Raw genomic sequence first — 19787 nt, 5'->3', positions numbered from 1 at the left:
TACTCAGCAATTTAAAACAATGAATTCATGAAATTCTTAGGCAAATGGTTGCATCTGGAGGATATCATCCTGAGTGAGGTAACCCAATCACAAAAGAACACACATGATATGCACTCACTGATAAGCAGATATTAGCCCAGAAACTTAGAAAAGCTAAGATACAATTTGCAAAACACATGAAACTCAAGAAGAAGGAAGACCAAAGTGTGGATAATTCGCTCCTTCTTAGAATGGGGAACAAAATACCCATGGAAGGAGTTATAGAGACAAAGTTCGGAGCTGAGACAGAAGGAAAGACCATCTAGAGGTTGCCCCACCTGGGGATCCATCCCACATACAACTACCAAACCCAGACACTATTGCATATGCCAGAAAGGTTTTGCTGACAGGACCTTGACATAGCTCTCTCTTGTGAGGCTATGCCAATGCCTGGCAAATACAGAAGTGGATGCTCATAGTCATGTATTGGATGGAACACAGGGCTCCTAATGAAGGAGCTAAAGAAAGTACCCAAGAAGCTAAAGGGGTCTGCAACCCTATTGGAGGAACAACGATATGAACTAACCAGTAACAACCAGAGCTGTGTTTCTAGTTCCACATGTAGCAGAGGATGGTCTAGTTGGACAGCAATGGGAGGAGAGGCCCTTGGTATTGTGAAGATCATATGCCCCAGTACAGGAGAATGCCAGGGCCAGGAAGCAGGACTGGGTGGGTTGGGGAGCAGGGCGTGGGGAGTGTATAGGGGGCTTTGGGGATAGCATTTGAAATGTAAATGAAGAAAATATCTAATAAAAAAAGAAAAAAAAGATAAATCAGTCTGATAAAAATCCAGCAAGACTTGTTGGCTAATAGATAGTTACAGGAGTCGAAAGGTATGTTTTTTTCCCTATAGAATGTAGTTAGAGTTACATGGAATAATGGCTTTTTTTTTTTTTTTTTTTTTTTTACTATTTTTACTCTTACTCTTTAGCAAGAAATCTGGCCTATGATACAATGTGGTTTCCAGTTGTTAGCTCTTATTAAATTTCAGAGTTTATAAGTAGTCTGGTATTTTCATAAATTGTAACCTTTATTTAAAATATTTCTGGAGAATGATGCTTGAAATCAAATATCCACTGCAGAGTGTATCTTCAGAGGTCAAATTCTAGATCCAACAGAAATGCACTTTCCTTCTCATAGACAGCAGCAGTCATCAGAACTCATCAGTGTGCAGGAAACAGGAGAGAGTATGCTGTGTGAAATTCCTTCATACCTATACCTGTAACTTCCTCCCCACTGCCTACAAAAATGATGTTACTACCAACCATTGCTTGCAGCAGAATAAGAAACCACACACAAAGCATAGCTCCCTATGACTAATTCTCTACATCCAAATCTAAACTGGTCAGCTGAAGTGGGTGGTTTATGAAAAATGAAAGGTCAGGATGGTAGCATAGAATCAGGTAACTTTAATGAGACTCTCCTGGGACTTCCTAAGTTTAAACACACTGAGTCAAAGAGTTTAGTGGACAATTATCTGTGTCTTGGATTACCCCCCTTCATGTCCTATTAGAATAGCTGCGTGGCAGGTAGAACCTTCTCATCCTGAAAGGCCCTTCTGACATGTTTTTACAATACTGGTGATCCATGAAGACCCCTGACCATAAGAACTGATTGTCTCCTTTGAGAAAACTCAGAGCTGCTAACATTTCCCTTCTGCTGCCTCTCCTAGTCTTCCTGGGAATGACACTGTATGCACTTTGGACCTCTTGAATTGATATAATACCTCAGTGTGTACCACCAACACTTCATCTGAGAGTGGACTTGAGGAGATGTACTGATGACTAAATGTAAGCCAGGTGCCATTGTGCCCCTCTTTCAGAGGGTTTGGATTCAGAGCAGTGTTGCCTTATCTACCCAGGTCATCAGCTCTCTGAAGAAGGAAGAGCACCAGAGCTTCCCAGGCCTGGTCCTTGCCCTATTCTCTATGCACCTCTCAGTTTTAACATCATAGTTACTGAGTGGAGTTTGCCAAGGATCTCTTTCAGTTTCATATCCTGCATTATTTCCCACCAGCATTTCATTTAGCTTACAGTGGTCATGTTTCCTATTATGGAAATCATTTCCTGTTTCTCTTATTTACCTTGATTAATTTTAAACACATTGTTTAAGTCATATATAAAGTAGACAAAGTTTTCAAAGAAACACAATTATGTGTTATGAATGAACACACACACACACACACACACGTGTGTGTGTGTTTGTAAAAATAAAGATGATTTGAAGCTCCCAATTGCAGACTAGATAGTATTGGCTAATGTAGCTCACTCTGAAACTACTGTCTCTTATGGCTTATTATATTCCTTCCTTAAGTATAGGCAGCAAGTGATTCCTGAAGCCACAGATATTCTATAACCTATATAGGTGCTTATTATACATATGGATCCATAAGCAAGTTCAGTGTATAAATTATGCACAGTGAAAGACAGACACAACAACAATGAAACATAATGGCTTAAGCATGAAGGTGCTATGGAGGTCAGTTTGAGAAGTGACATGGCTTTGTCATGACTAAAGGGGTAGGTGGCATATACAGCAGAGATACTCTGGACCAGGGTGTGATTTGTGCTCTAGGTGAAGGACAGTGAGTGGGTTAATATCAGATTCCACCACTCTGCTCAAGGCAGCACCGAATTTAAAACTTAGGAACTATTTATGATGCTATCCATTTAATATTTCAGCCAACTACAGTTGCTGGGACCCATTAACACCTGGAAAGCAAAACATATAAGTACATGTATTATAGGATGGATACAAGAAGGTACGTTCTTGAAGTAATGAGTTAGAAAGAACTTAAGTAGAGGCTAACTTTTCTTGGCTATATTAATCACTTAGATGTTCTCCAATGTCACTGATGACATGAATTTTGCTCTTTGTTAACAATGTGACATTAATAATAGTAGTTTGCTATCCCCTGGCAAGTGGCATTAGTTCTATGTTACAGAAAATAAAAAATAAAACCCACAAAAGTTGAGAGGCTGAGAGGAGACAAATCAGTATCATTGACACCTGGCATGAGTGCTTGCTAGGCAGGAAGAAGAGAAGAGAGGCACTGGAATCCCTCTCCTGCCATTCATTAGGTGTCCGACCTTGGGGAGACTGTTTAATATTTCTGAGACTCACTTTCCTCATCCGCAAAATGAGATAATATCAATTCCTGTATAACATTGTGGTGAATGCTGTGAAGTGGCTGCAGCAAAAGTCTAACACAGCAGTTGGCATGTAATCGGCCTCAATAAGCTGTCATTATTATTCTGCTGTGTGCTTATCAAATCCCTACCTGTTATTTACAGCTCATTCTGGGCTATCCATTCTCTGCAAGTCTCTCCTTTTGCATTATGCCCACAATGATAATGACAATGATTACTCTCTCCTCTGAATTTTATATCACTTATTTCATTTTTTAAAAAAGAACCAAATTTGATCTTGCAGTGTAATTGAAACTTTTAGAAAGCTAGAAAGGCAGAATTAAACAAAACCAATTATATAATGTAATACAGTATATATTTCTATAAGGCACAGAAAAATACTTAGAACATTAATGTTTTGAATTAATTGTTCTAAGGCATTACTAGAAATTGGACCCCATACCTTGTACATACCAAGCAAATGCTTAGCTGCTGCAAAGCACCCAGGCTTTGAGGTGTTCTGAAAGCAGGATCAGGTTACATATCTCAAACTAGCTTTGAACTCAAAATCTTCCTGTCTCTAGAGATCTTGGATTACAAGGTTTCTTATATGGTTGGTTAAATGAAATTGGGATGGTGTGTTAGCTAGCATAATGAACCAAGAACAAGCAGATAAAGAGTGTTTGGTATCTTCTTTTTTACTACCCACAGAGCTACATATAAACTGTGCCCTTTTCTGCTGGAAGACTGTAAGTCCTTACACACAGCAGATGATGAACAATTTGGGTACAAAGAAGATGGCTTATCTAAAGTATCCCCTTGTAACCAAAACACTTCTACATTCTAATATCTAACTAGTATGATTATCTCAGTAGTAAAATAAAATTATGCTAGAAATTTGTAAATGGGCAGGAAAAATACTTGAGAAGTTAAAATGAGTTATTCTGTTCTCAGACTTCAACACTACTAACAAATTATGTTAGTATGTCTTTAGTGCAATCACATATAACACATAATTTCATTTCTATATATTTATGTACTATCTTTGTTGTTATGCCATGGCATGCAAATAGCCAAACACACACACACACACACACAAAACACACACACTTGAAACACACAAATACATAAATGTTCTGCAAAGTATAGTACTTTTAGAACTTATTACAGATCTAACTACTGGTTCTTGGTCCCTGTGACAGTGCCAGGCTTAGGTTACATCTTGTGGAGGGGAACCTAAATCTATTTAGAAAATGGTTGGATAGTTCCATAGCATTTGTGTGCACAGTGTTAAGCCAGCTTTTTTTTTTTTTTTTGAGTTTAAGATTTATTTATTTTTATTCTTTTTTATTAGATATTTTCTTTATTTACATTTTAAATGCTATCCCAAAAGTTCCCTATACCCTCCCCCTGCCCTGCTCCCCTACCCACCCACTCCCACTTCTTGGCCCTGGCATTTCCCTGTACTGAGGCATATAAAGTTTGCATGACCAATGGGCCTCTCTTCCCACTGATGGCCGACTAGGCCATCTTCTGCTACATATGCAGCAAGAGACACAAGCTCTGGGGGTACTGGTTAGTTCATATTGTTGTTCCACCTATAGGATTACAGACCCCTTCCGCTCCTTGGGTGCTTTCTCTAGCTTCTCCATTGGGGGCCCTGTGTTCCATCCAGCTTTTTAATGATTAGTGATTTATAGATTAATGAATCTCAAACCCCTCATCAGAAAACATTCCTTTCTTTTAACTTTTTTTTTTTTCTGGCAGTAGTTAGAGATTAAGGTAGAAACTCACAACGGCTTAACATGAATATAATAAGAGACTGAACTCCTCAGCCCAAAGTGGGACCAAAATCCCACACTTCCTCCTACCACTGTTCAGGGATCATTCTGGAAGAGGTGAAAGATAGGTTTCAAGAGGTGGTAGATGACATATTTACAAATGCTGTTTTCTGGACTCACCATGGCAGTTGCATGTATCAGCTCACAGCAGTCACAATTATACACAGAAGACCTAGATAAGCTCAAGTCAGTCAAAACCCAGCATGAGGACTGGGGGTGGTCATGAAGTTCCACCCCTAGCTGAGACCTATTAACAGTGAATAGCTACTGGGCAAGGGAGAGTCAGCTTATTTTAAGGGTGTAGCCTCTGGAAGGTCTGCCACCATTTTTTCGTGGCCTCGCACCCAGGAGTACATGGGCAGCATAAATCAGACTCAGTGAATTATTTTTAAAAACCTGAGTGTACGGAAGATGTAGCAGTGGATTAGGAAGGAGTTTGAGATGTGTGTGGAGTGACTATGACAAAAATACACTGTGTGAAAATTTCCAAATATTAATAAAAATGTATGTTTTTTTAAAAAGTTGCAAGTCACAAATAGTAAAGTACTAGAAATAATATTTCTAGTACTAGAAAGAGTACTGGAGTACTTGAAAGTCTATTTATGCAGTGCACATGGCTCTAGCAGATTTGCCTCTTTCTCTTACATTCTATAAACAAGTGTCCTTTCCATGCCACATTTTTGTTTTTACAGTGTGTGTGTGTGTGTGTGTGTGTGTGTTTTCTCTTGGTGACTTTACATTTGGAAATGGTCACTGAGCAAAGTCCTGCTGTGCTGTGCATGGTTCCTTGGCCCAGAATCCTGTCTTTCATATTCCAGGGAATGTACACATGTTGGATAAGCTTTGTTCAAACACGAGCTACCAGGCTATGCCCATCCATGGCTATCACTGCAGTTTGTGATTCTTCAGCATGTGTGGAGCAGGCTATGTATAGCTCTGTGGGCTGGCTGATGAAAATGTCGTCAGCAATTTTTATGTTCCCTAACCCTTCATTTCCCCCTAGAAGCAATGGTTCAGTGCTTGTTAATATCTTGTTTATGGAGATGATTTAGAACAATAACTGCCATAAACAAGAATTCACTGCATTTATTTTCTTGCTCTGTACAGCTGAGACCTTACTCTCTTATATTCTTTATTAACATACTTCCTTCATGGCCATTTTTTTAAGTCTGGAAGAGTGTGCAGCCACAAGCATCAGTATGCACACACAAGCAAATAACCAATCACTTTTAAGCATAATATATTGATTCATTAATAATTTCTATTATGCATAATTATATTTAGTTTATATCAAATTGATAATTTGGTCTTCTAGTTCTATCTGCTACTGTTTCCATAAAATTAGACTTGACATATAGAACTCATTTTCTTTACATTTTTGCAATTCTACATTAAATCTTTGGTTACCCAAATTATGGACTTATTGTTCATCTGATTTGCCAAGGTTAATGGAATAAAAATAAATGTGTACTATAATTTTAAAAACTGATTTTCAACAGTCACTTGAGTCATTCAAATATATTCTCTCTCACTATTCCAAAGAAACTAATTAAAATGTTTAATAGTGTCTACCAGCTAGCACAGGAGCTCAAAAGCATGTAAACTCTGAACTGTATCCCAGAGAAAGTCAGGAAACCGCACAGGAAGGCTACCACCTCATCATAAGTGGCGACTGGAATAGAAACTAAACGATTCACCATTTTAAAACATAGAAGATTAATTATTTATCAGCTCATATGATTTATATTATCCCTCTTTAGCATGAACTCATTTTATACTTATCCAAAAAAAATGCTAAGTAGTAAATAGTAGCTAATTATCTAGAGAAATAGACTTAAGAACAAAAAATATTTGTGTCTTTTTATTTTTGCCTCCTTCCTAGTTGTATAAACTTAGAATTCTTTTTAATCCAATGTGACCTCAGTTTTTCAGAATTTGAAAAGAGTTTGGTGAGTAAAACCCACTGACTTATATTAAGGAGTACAATGACTTAGATATGTACATGCTACACATCTAGAATTCCTTTATCCTTTCCCCTTATATTTGATTTTTAAAAAGCACCATAGACATTATGCATTAGTTCTGATTTTTTTTGACTTTTATTCTCTTAATTTCTGTGAAAATATTTCGTGAAATACACAATATTGCCTGAATTTATGCGAGAGAGCATGAAATATTTAAAAGAAACCTGCCGTAAATCTCACAATGTTCAAAGGCATCTCAGGCATGCAGTGTGGAAAAAACATCTCAAAATGTGCTGATCTTAAAGGTTAGTGCTGGCGTAGTAAAGGGTGTTTCTCTGCTGGCAGAAAAGGAGATAGAAAAGGCAGCTCAGTGCAGTGCTTTCTATATGTTGCTAATAATTCTAGCTTTTATAACAAAATATATTTCATGCTAGAGAAAAAAATGTGTTAATCTCATTTCTTAAAAAGAAACATCCCCACTTATATACCCAACACCTAGAGAGTGTTGTACACCTTTCAGATGAGAGGGAGGGGAGACGAGAATGTCAGCTTGCAATCTACAGATAGGGCCAGAAATCTATACAATACCCACTGCAGGGCGCTTGCCTAAAACACATGCTGTATCCCTCTTTTTAAAGCAGAGTTGCATTTAAATAGCATAAGCAATTGGGAAAAAAATTGGTTGTCCTATTAGCTTTGATGGAAGCATTCTTTAAATGTAGGGGGCTTTTGTCTTCTGGTTTTCCAGTTTCCTTCTCCATTATATTCTAATTAGTGGGAAAAAAATCAACCCCAAATTATATTCTTATTACTAAAATCACTTCTTACATTTCATCCTGGTCTGGTTGGAAGCCTATCTGATGGTCTCAGAATTGAAATCTACACGGACAGGATGTGCACTTAAATCAAGTGTTTCAGAGGATGCCAAAACATAGTCAGACACAGGTTATACAGTTCTCCCAGTTAAAAGTGCTTGCATAGAAAGGTTTAAGATAGAGCCATGGCTAGAAAAGCTATCGAGCTTTGGACACTGACTCTTAACAGCCAGGAGTGCAGCACTTAAAACTTCAGGCATAAGCCACAGTGAAAAGGGAAAAGCCAGAGGAGGTGGAGGAAGGAAGAGTGGACACAGTACAATACTGGGGGAATATACAAAGCCTCTCTCTGTCTGACAGAACCATGCTCACTTATCCTGTTAGGGCTGAAAGTGACAGGCTAAGTCAGTAGTGGAAGGCAGAAGCCTTGTGGAGCCCTTTACAAAGTAGGTAGGCATCTTGAAAACAGGTTCAACATTATTCAAAAAAAAAAAAGTCACATCATACTGCACAGAGAACATTTTCCATAAGTGGATAATAGTTTTCTGTAAGCCAGGACCTGCCCTACTCACTGGCCTGCAAAATAGCCAAAGTCTAATTAGAGTTTTACCTTCAGCAATAAATGATTAAAATATTACCATAATTAAATGATAACACGACATCATAATACACTAAGGAAAGGTAAGGAATTGGCAAACCCGTGTGCGAGGCAGCTTGCTGACCAACATCTATGAACCTCAGCAATGAGTTTTGAACATTGGTATCCTTAGCTGGAAATTCTGAAGTTGGCTTTTAATACCCAGGGAGTGTCTCAAAGGTCGTAACCTTTACTGTTCCTTCCCAGATCCCCAGGCTATTACTCACTGTCCTCAGTAAGCTTTGCCTCCTCCTTCAGCCTCCATATATCACAAAACCACACTGCACTGTTTGCTAGAAAGCCAGATGACTTGCTTACATGACAAGATTCAGATGACAGCAACAGAGAGCAGAGCAGCAGATGACTGTCAGCTGGGACAAGGTCAAGGGGACGCTAGAATCAGCAGAAGTGCCCACTCCCCATTATTCCAGGTTTTGCCCCACAAAACTCCCTTTCTCTAACTATGTTGCTTTGTGGTCTGTTATTTGCCGAGGGAGGACAGATGGGTTAGTATAGAATATGCCAGAGTCCCAGGTCTGTTTCACCATACGCACTCTCATTCCTTCCAAAATTGACAACTTAACATGTCTAATTGATTTCCTAAGCACTTGATTATAGTCCTTAAGAACTAAAGCAAAATAGACACTAGAGTCTTCCACACAGAGGTGCTGCTGTAGAGGATACACAGCAGAGAAGGGGATAACAGAGCCTGGAGAGTCCCACAGCCAAGTCAGAGGGGCCTGCTGACCAGTTCAGGCTGGAACAACCAATTCGAATCTCACCTCCAAAATGACAAAACCTCGCTGCAGAGAAAGTTTAATTTATGCAGAATGCTGCTTGTTCAACTGGGAATCTTTCTCAGAATGAAAACACAGTTAAGATCTAGACAGAACTGTTAACTACTTAACTAGAAAATGCCTGCTCAAGTTGTACACACACAGGAAAAAAGAGGAGGAAGTGGAGCGATGTGGTCATTCAGCCCTGATAGAAAGGGAGATGAAAAATGTTGATGAAATGCCTGGACTTCGGTTCCCTAGGCAGAGGAGATAGATTTGCTGGCAACAGTTCACATCCGTTTATCTCTAACTAGGTGTGGAAGGACAAGCTCAAGCCGCTCATTGCATCACCAGTGTAACTGCAGCTTCTGTGAGAATTCTACTCAGCATCTTATAATCTCCATACGTGCCTTCTGACCTGCTCTGGTCACACTCATTAAGTCACAGATTTTTAGGAACACATTCTTGTTGGGGTGTTCCTATACTCAGCTTCATGCCTACACCCTTTCCTAAGGCATGTTCACTCCCTGCCTCGTTACCCAGGAAAAAGGAAAGGATTTAATTTAGGGGAAAAAAAGACTTATTTCATTTGTCTAATAGTACTTTTAAAATCATCTTTTATAACTAACTACAGCCACAAAACCCCTATCTGTAATCACATGACTCAAATTAGGCAGGAAACAATAGTTTGGTTAAAGGAGACTCCCTTTCTCCAAGTGAGAATTGCATGCTATGTTAAAACTTTCCCCATGGAACCCTGTAGGTATTCTATCCCCAAATGAGCTACTGGGTAGGCTTTGACTTATGAAAAGAGAAAAACCACGATCTATAGAAACAAAGAAACTCACTGGCGCACTGGTAGAGCATTTTCTGACTATGTGCCAGATTCCAGATTTGGTCCTCAAAAGCATAAATAAAATAAATAACAATAAGTGAATAAGTGTAAAACAAACCACTAAAGCAGGGAAAGATTGCAATAGGAATACCTAGGAAGAATGGAGTAGGGGAGCAAGATATGAGGAACAAGATGATAGAGAGCAACATATTGAGAATGACAGTCCAGGGCAATAAAGAACAGAGGATTTAATTAGGAACCTAAGGAAACTCAATGAATTCCTCTTGGCTTGCTGTATAAAGCCTGCGCAGATTCACATTAAACCAATCAAGGGAGCCAAGCTTTTTCATCCAAAAGCCATTCCACCCTACAAAATGAAGCGATCTTGTCCAGCTAGTCACAGTCATCTCCGTGCATTCCCATGTTTGCATGTCAAATAAATGTGGAGTGGACAAAACATTTGGTAGAATATGGACCAGGGGTTGTCTCTAGGCAATCTTTCCAGGTAGAAATTAGGTGCATGTGAAGAATAGGAGTTGTAAAATCCTTTAAGTGTGTGGGAGGAAAAATGATAAGAGAAGGTTTGAGAGAGAGAGAGAGAGAGAGAGAGAGAGAGAGAGACAGAGAGAGAGAGAGAGATCAAAGCAGATTAATTTGGGCATAGGACAAAGAAGAAAGCAAACAAACAATAACAAAGAAAACACCTGGTTTCTTGTGCATATTTGTCCAAACATACTATGAACATATATTGGTCAACAATGCAAGCACAAACCAAGCAGAAGAAAACAAAACTGAAGCTATAATGTCACTCACCAAGTGGGTGGATGTCTGATGTAGAACTCAGCTGCGTTTCTGGGAGTGCTCACTGGCCAACCCAAGAAGTAGAGCAAGTTCCAGTGGGTGTCAGCAGCAAAGAGCAGGTGTAACTGTTAGAATAAAGGAGAAAGTAGGTAAGATATAAACCAGTGCACAGGTGAATCAGGAACGCAAATGGCATGGATCCAAAATATGATAAGGTTGAAACTGGCCATTAGATGAAATAAGTTTAACTCGGAATAGTTTTCAATAGAGAAACTTTAAAAAAAATGTTAGAAAATAACAATAATTGGTGTAGTTGCTTTGATTAGGCTCACTGCCCTTGTTTGCTTTCTGCTGTTGTGATATGCAGCATGACCAAAATTAATCTAAGGAGGAATGAGTTTATTTGATTACACATCCTATTCACAGTCAGTTATTAAGAAAACTCAAGGCAGAGAATTGGAAGCATGAATTGATGCAGAGGTCAGGAAGGAATGCTGCTTACTGGTTTACTCCCAACAGCTTGCCCACTTTGCTCCCTTGTACATCCCAGGAATACCAGCCCTGGTTATGGCAGCACCCATAGTGGGTAGGGCCCTTCCATATCAATTAAGAAATTGTACCGTAGACTTGCCTAAAAGCCACTCAGATGGAGGTAACTTTCTCAGTTGAGGTTTCCTCTTTCCACACAAAGTGAGCTTGTTTCAATTTGACAAAACTAACTAGCACTCTCAGTATTTTGTAAATAGTAAACTAATTTGTGTTCAACTACAATGGTACAGTGGTCCTCTTCAGGGTGATAATGTTTATGAGATAAACACTGAAATATATAATGTGGTCACCGGAAAGTATCTGAAAATTGTTGCCTATTTCTAACAAAGTAAAGACTTAGGTTCAGCCTTCATGGTGAGAAGTGGTTTATTTCATCTTACAACTTAACAACTCTGCAATGTCTTAGCTTCTCCTGAAACAGTCAAAATCTAGATCAACAATTTGAGTGATAGCATGGCAATCTTTTAGGAATATCCCTCTCTCACTACATTGGGGAATACAGAAGGTAAGCTTATAGATGGTCTGCCATTGTGTGTCTTATTGAGAAACAAGGCTGAAGGTCAGGATCCAGGGACCCATGGATCCTCAGCCTTCTCTGTATTTTGGGATCAAAACACTCATCACATAAAATTGAGTAGTAGAGAGAGCAAATGCCTTGGGCTACACGATAAGCCCAAAGAATTATTAAGTACCATCCCTGCCTTCTTTACTAACCTACCATCCAAATGTCAGTACATTTGGGATGTAAGTAGAAGGAATCCATAAGGAGAGAAGTGTCTAATAAAAGCTGTGTGTCTTTAAAAGACAAACTGCAAAGGTCAATGAAATTATAACCCATGTGTGAATCTGTCTTGTTTCAATTTTTGTTTGATTTTTCAAAATTCAATTTGGCTGTCCCTGCCTGGCAGAACAATATGGTCCTTTGATTTCCTCCTAAACACTCTGTAGCCTTTACTGTCTTGGTACCACACAACTTTAGCACTTAATTATATCCTATCTTGTAATAATTAGGTGTCCCTATAAGCAAGTCTGTTTACTCACTTGAACCATTCTGATCCTTTAATCTCTCATGAATATTAGTTTTTAATGCTATTAAGAGCCATAACGTAACAATTTTATTACAAAATAAAATTGCGAGGATAATTTTCAAGAAGAGTCAACATTGGGCAGCATGAAAATTTACTGTGAACCAGGCACAGGAAGGCATGCCTGTGATCCCAGAACACTGGAGGCTGAGACAAACAGGATGATTGTGAACTGAGACCAGCTTCAGATCAATAGTGGGAAAGGACCTCAAACCCTTCTGCTTAACAACAACAACAACAACAACTAAAGAAACCCATTACTTTGATAGTTAAAAATACTACAAATCAGAATGTTCGTAAGTAGAAGAATAGGAGGTTCTTTCCTTCCCTACTCAATGGCTCTGAAGAAATGGGCAAATCTCTCACCCTCACTGGGGAGCTACAGATGAGCCACCTATTTGTTTCAGCTAGGTTACCAATTTGTTCTAAACATGAGTTTAGAATCCTCAGAGATGGTGGTGAAGATCTCTAAGACCAGCACAGGAGCGATGGGGGGGCAGGAAGTGATGAGTGGGATCTACCTTAAGCTTCATAGCAAGACCCTATCTCTGAGAGGGAAAAAGTATGTGTAACAAAATGCTTTATATAGCAAGAAAACCCAATTTTAGGGGCTAGAGAAAGGCTATTGTTTTGTTATGGATTGTAGTGTTAAGGATAAAAGTGAAAGTAATCTTCTAGGATGTAAGACCAAAGCTCAGTTTCATGCACACACTATACAGAACACATTGAGATGGCCAAGGACCCAGGCCTCAGTTCAACTGCTTGGGCTTATCAACAGACCAACATGCCTAACAGTTATGGGATAAGACACAATCCTCTGGGAAAGGTAAACAAGGATAAAAGCACCTAAGTCACAGGTGTACTGTAATATGGTAGCTATACCATAAAGATTCACTGTCATTGTTGCTTGTTGTTATTAGTGAAATACAATTCTCTAAAAGTGTACTGTTTTCTGCACTGTTAAAATCATTTTCTATTTTATTATGTGACATAGTAACATATTTTAATTCCCCCCAAAATAAATAAATAAATAAATAAATAAATAAATAAATAAATAAATAAGGGAGCTGGGTGTGATGGTCCAAATCTTTAATCCTGGTACTTGGGAGGCAGAGGCAGGCAAATCTCTGAGTTTGAGGCCAGTCTGGCCTATAGAGTTCCAGATCAGCCAATGCTACACAGAGAAACCCTGCCTTTAAAAAACAGAAAAGAAAAGAAAAGAAAAGAAAAGAAAAGAAAAGAAAAGAAAAGAAAAGAAAAGAAAGAGAAAAAAAGAAAAAGAAAAAAACCTAAATTTTAAAAAAAGGTTCTTTTGAACATGAAATGTTATTAATCAAATATTCAGTAACAACGGCACGTGCTGAGACAGTACAGTCACAGAAGGCCATTATTCACTAGTTTTCCATCCATAGTAAGTTATGTCAGATAAAGCCAGACAGGTCTGTCACCTCAGGACTTGGGAAGATCTGAAGCTTAAGTGTTGCTATATACCGCGCTGTGCATCACCCAGGGCAATGATAGGAGAAGAGAGAAAGGGAAGGAGGAAGGGAGAGAGTCAGGGGAGGATTGAGAGAAACAGAGAAATCAAAAAAGATGTATCACTTAGAACTCATATGTGAACTAATATGAAAGACATTATAAATTAAGTGATAAAAAATGAATCTTAGCTTTTCTGAAACAAATTTCTGTTTGGTTTCCTTCATGAGAACTTATGTGACAATAATGTGATATGATGTCCACATTTTCAAACTTATTTTAAAAATTCTTTTCTAGTATCCTAAAACAACATAAATGGTTCAATAAAGTAAAGAGGAAGTAAAACAAACAGTAACAACAAAACCATTTTATACAGTGATAACTGCTCCTTAGGCTTTGCTGAGCATTTTCTATAGCTCTCTTCATAAATGCATCAGGCATAAACAAAACAGTGCACAAATAGGTCAATGTCATCCATTGATCTTTATTCTGAAGCCTTTTCTCTAGCAGAAATGTATTTTCTGGTTTATTGATGGCAGTTAATCTAGGACTGTTTCAAACTCAATCAAAATATTTCAACGTTTTATTTAATATTTGTAAGAAAATTTAAAAAACTGAAATACCCTGTTTAAAAGAATCTTATAAAATAAGCAATTTAAAATAATTAAACATTATTGGCTTTAGGGGAATAATTTGAGCATGTCTTGATTTGCAAATTTTTATTGATTTTTCTGCCATTCACTAAGTATACAAGTTACAGAAATTTAGAAAACTAAGAGAATGCCAGACTACATATTTTACATGAATGCCACAAAAGGAAATGATAAAGACAAGCCTATAAAAAGCCAAACAATAGGAATAAAACTTGCAAGATATTGTTATCTTCATTCAAACTACCAGTTCCCTTAATGGGAATTAAGTTTATAGGCTTAAAAAAAGTATTAACAGTTTTCCCTTCAGATATAAAGAGATTGGTATTACAATGTGAGGAATGGTAGATTAGTGAATGCAAATTAATTGACTTCTTTCTAATGAATAAAAATAAAGATTTCACAGACATAAAAATATGAGCATAAGAGTTTCATTGCACACCATAGAAGAAAATGAAACAGAAAGTACCAAGGAATGACTCCTGTAATATACTCAGACCATTTTGTCCTATATCATCCATGGAACTATTTGAGAACTACAACTTTATTCAAAACAGAATATTCTAAGATAAAAAGAAAAGGAAGCAAACAAACCAACACATAGTTTTTTTTGTTACCTAACAGAATATTTTATAGTGAGGTATTTAGACTCGATGTAAAATAATTTTTCACATTGAAATTAGTCTAGATAGACTGAGACTTGTTAACTGTTATAGTTCACTAAATTATTTGACAGATACATAGTGATTAGTGCTTATGCATGTGGCAGAACCTCATTTCTTAGTCCATGCTTTGTAACACAGTCACCTTCAACACTATGTATCTGTGGAACGCTAAACACCTGGCCACTTTGTCTGCATGCATTGCAACACATACCTAATTTCACAATTTAAAATAAATAAGTCAGTAACATTTGGCTTTGATTGCACATTGAAGAGATGCAGTTTGGTATTTTCCATGGCATGAAATACATTCAGACAGTGAACTTTAGCAGTTTTCTTCTCACTACTTTTCATGTACCCTAATAGAAAAAAAATTAAACAAAATGCATGATTTGCATTATATTTCTCTGAGTCAGTACTTCCCTGCCCTGGTGTTGAGTAAAGAACACAGGCTGTGTTTTCATAAAATCTGCATTCTTACAGCCAGGTTCTCTAAGTGTTTAAGGGCTTCCTAGAATGCTCAGGTTGGTGAGTAAATGTTTAAACACTAAGCCCAGTCCTGAAATGTTTTTTTTTTTTAATATTTTTATTACATATTTTCCTCAGTTACATTTCCAATGCTATCCCAAAAGTCCCCCATAGCGCCCCCCACTTCCCTACCCACCCATTCCCATTCTTTTGGCCCTGGCATTCCCCTATATTGGGGCATATAAAGTTTGCAAGTCCAATGGGCCTCTCTTTCCAGTGATGGCCGACTAGGCCATCTTTCGATACATATGCAGCTAGAGACAAGAGCTCCGGGGTACTGGTTAGTACATCATGTTGTTCCAACAATAGGGTTGCAGATCCCTTTAGCTCCTTGGGTACTTTCTCTAGCTTCTCCATTGGGAGCCCTGTGATACATCCAATAGCTGACTGTGAGCATTCACTCCTGTGTTTGCTAGGCCCCGGCATCGTCTCACAAGAGACAGCTATATTTGGGTCCTTTCAGCAAAATCTTGCTAGTGTATGCAATGGTGTCAGCGTTTAGAAGATGATTATGGGATGGATCCCTGGATACGGCAGTCTCTAAATGGTCCATCCTTTCATCACAGCTACGAACTTAATGTCAAACTACAGAAATCAGAAAGGTCCATCACAAGTCTATCCAAATCGTGAGGCTGAAGCTACTAAATGCCAACAATCTGAAACACACTGTGGCTCTATAAAAAATAAACAAACAAACAGATAAACAAAACAACTTTGCTTTCCACTAAAGCTACTTCCTTAATCACGAGGATAGTGTGGCCAATGAGCAGTGCAAAGTCTACCATTGCGTTTGTCAACGTGTTATTAGCTTCCACTGGCCAATTTTGTACAGTAGAACAAGACAGTAGCCTCATGACAAATCCTGTTTGAAATGCAATCATGCCTCCAAGTTAGCTAAGCTGTATCTTAGGAGCCAAATCATTCTGAAGCTCCTGCAGGTGGTTTCTGTCTTTGGATGATCAATTTGTGACAAACACATCAGCAAACTATCATATGCACATTTAGGATTACTGAAGAGATCCTCACTGACCAACATTGCCAACAAGTTATAGATACACAGGTTGCAGTGGCAAGGGATGCTTAGAGTGCACTGAAAACAACGGTAATTAGAATCTCAAAATAATTAGGTTTATTCCCTACAAGCCCACTCTTGACTGAAGAAGATGCATCCTTGCCATATGAAATCATGGAATTTTTATTTGTTGTTCCTTAAGATAGCATTTCAGTTAATTTAACTCACTGCCTCACATGGAGGCATCTACAATAATCTGTCGAGTGCTGGCACAGTTTTTCTTAGAATGCATGGCTTCTATCATAACGACGCACCAAAAGCAATCAAAACACAATCATATTTTCAACATTTAAATGCAGGGTCTGTGATCCAAAGCTTATGTTCAAAGGCTTCAGGGAAAAGGGGAAAAAATTCTACAGAAGTTTTAAAAGATAGTCTGTGTAATACCAATTCATTAAGCAATTTTGAAAGGGTCAAATCTTATTTTGCTTAAGGGTTATCTGATACTGAAATTACTGGAGTTGTATAAAATATGCACTCTCTCCCTGCTCATTTTCTGAATGAATAAATATGAGGCCAATTTTATACAGAATCACTTCAACTTGAACTAATAATTGTGTACTGCATGCCTAGAATAATGTTTGTTTCACAGGGATACATAGAAAAGGAATGCAAAAGAAAACATTAAATCAGTTGCTAATTATAATTAATTCATAGAGAGTAGATGTTCATTTGTTTTGGCTAAAGTATATAAAATAGTACTCTTATGGAGGCCTAAAATGATATTAGATGACTATTAGGTCATACAAGGGCTATTTTTCTTCACCGAATAATTTAAGAACACAAACTGTATTTTATGAAGTATAGGTCAATATAAGCAGAAGGGACCTGTAGGCCGCCCCAGAGATGCTGCAGCTTTTACCGTCATGTCCGTCACTTTGAAAGTTACACATGAACCATTTCCACCAAATTTGAAATTATTAACAAGAATAAAATGAATTTGCCAGAAGATGATTTGCATCAGAACATTCTGGAACACTTCACTTGCTATTGAGGGTCTAATAAAAATGATTTTTATTTCATCAGACAGAGATGTATGAAATGGCCCTTTTTTTTAATGTGGACAGATGGGAAACTAGGAAATGAAAAGATAAATCTTTTTTAACTCCATGAAGATGTTGACCCTTATGTATGGTATCTTTTGCCTATCCAGGGATTATTTAAGTTAGTAATTTTCATATTTACACTATGTCCACAAATTGATAATTTAATCAAACATCACTCACTTTATCTCTCCTAAGAGCTTCTAGTTGTTCCTCATACTGAGTCACTGTTATAGTACATATTCCCACCACTTAAAGGGCAATTCTAGTGGGATAGGAAAGGGACAAAGTTAGTAGGCTACCTGCTATGGTATGTTGAAAAGCTATTGGCCTGTGTGAAAGCATGACAGGATGGATGAACCTAAAGTAAAGACTCACTTTAGCATCTAGTAGGTTGCTAGGGAAGTTTAATGATGATAATTAATAATAATAATAATAATGAGGAGGAGGAGGAGCAGGAGGAGGAAGAGGGGGAGAAGAAGAAGAAGGTGATGATGATGATGAAGAAGAAGAAGAAGAAGAAGAAGAAGAAGAAGAAGAAGAAGAAGAAGAAGAAGAAGAAGAAGAAGAAGGGAGGAGGAGGAGGAGGAGAAGGAATACCAAATAACAATACAGCTTTCAGTTTACTAATAATTTGTTTTCTAAGCAAACTGTGGTAAGGGCTATTCTATAATAAATTCCACAGGAAGAAATTATAGAATTTTTCACACAAAGATTAATAGGATCAGTGGCACTGTCCAGTTTATCAACCCAGACCTCCGAAGCATGTATATTGGCTCTATCAGCAAACACTTTGAAATGAACAAATTACTAATAAGAGTATGTGATTCCCATCTGCACATGAGCACAAACTCCCAGGAGACTTTACTTATCAACACATTTTTCACAATTATCATATTTTACTTGCAGTTAGCAGGGGCAAAAAGAAAAGTGTGTCTCTTTAAAATATAATTAATTTCTCCCCTACTCCTCTGCACACACCTATGTGTTTGCATATGGACATGCATGCCACACATCTCTCTCTCCCTCATGCACACTGATTCAAATCAGACTATTAGAATTGGAAAGGATTTATGTAAAATATTTCAGGAAAAAAAGGGTGGAGGATGGGGCTGAGAAATCTGAAAAGAATTTTTTTCATGTATTTGCAGTATTTTGAAAAGTGAAGATCCCATATACCAAATGCTATATAGATATAATTAAACTCTCATACTTTCTAAAGCTGTAACCATTAAGCTGATCAAGCTGTTAAAATATGAAAATAAAAGGTTATCTTTTACATTTTTAAATACAAACAAGTACAGATTTTAAAGGTATTGCCGTCAGAATTAAAGGCATCAATAAAAATTAGGAAAGAGCTGGTCAAAACTAATTTCAGAGCTAACAGTCTCACGGAATAAGGCACTGAAGGAGGCCATGTGAATTTAGTTCTAAGGAAGAAGCAAAAACTCGACCTGACTATTTACTGTGTTAGTCTCACCAGTGTGAACTGTACCCTTCAAAATATAAATTCTCTATTCAGAGTAAATATAACCATGCTTGAACCAAGAAACTGGCATGCTTACATTAAAAAAATATTTCCAGAAAAATCATTATATTAAGCAGTAAACAAATGCCTCCATCGCTTTTGCTACCTCCCTCTAATTAATTAACAGATTGGCACAGTCTAAGAACTAAATTTATTTTCAATTAAAATAAGAAGCCCATATGTCATGATAATTTTTTTGTTACTATTTCTAATGTGCAAAACAAAGGTTTGCTTTTAGCATTGAACATAGTAATCACAACAAATCCCTTAATTTTCAATCACTGCAAGGATACTCAAGAGCTTTTCTACAGCAAGGTGCTACCTCAATGGCTAATCCTATTAGGAATGAGCCGTGCAC

The 19787-nt window shown here is 37.7% G+C and overlaps 1 protein-coding gene across 7 annotated transcripts in view; it reads right to left on the bottom strand.

Annotated features, from left to right (window-relative positions):
- The window catches only part of Tenm2 (teneurin transmembrane protein 2), a 1223220-nt gene that overhangs the window by 1123661 nt on the left and 79772 nt on the right, over positions 1-19787 (bottom strand). For all 7 annotated transcript variants that reach the window (XM_085829022.1, XM_085829023.1, XM_021175392.3 and 4 more), the window contains exon 2: positions 10849-10961. The gene's annotated coding sequence lies outside the window, so the exon portion shown is untranslated. The remainder of the gene's footprint in view (positions 1-10848; positions 10962-19787) is intronic.

This window comes from Mus caroli, unplaced genomic scaffold (genome assembly GCF_978045245.1).
Source record: "Mus caroli unplaced genomic scaffold, Mus_caroli_1 scaffold_13, whole genome shotgun sequence".
NCBI lineage: Eukaryota > Metazoa > Chordata > Mammalia > Rodentia > Muridae > Mus > Mus caroli.
Note: the sequence above shows the minus strand (reverse complement) of the source record. Positions and strands in the feature narration are given on the sequence as shown.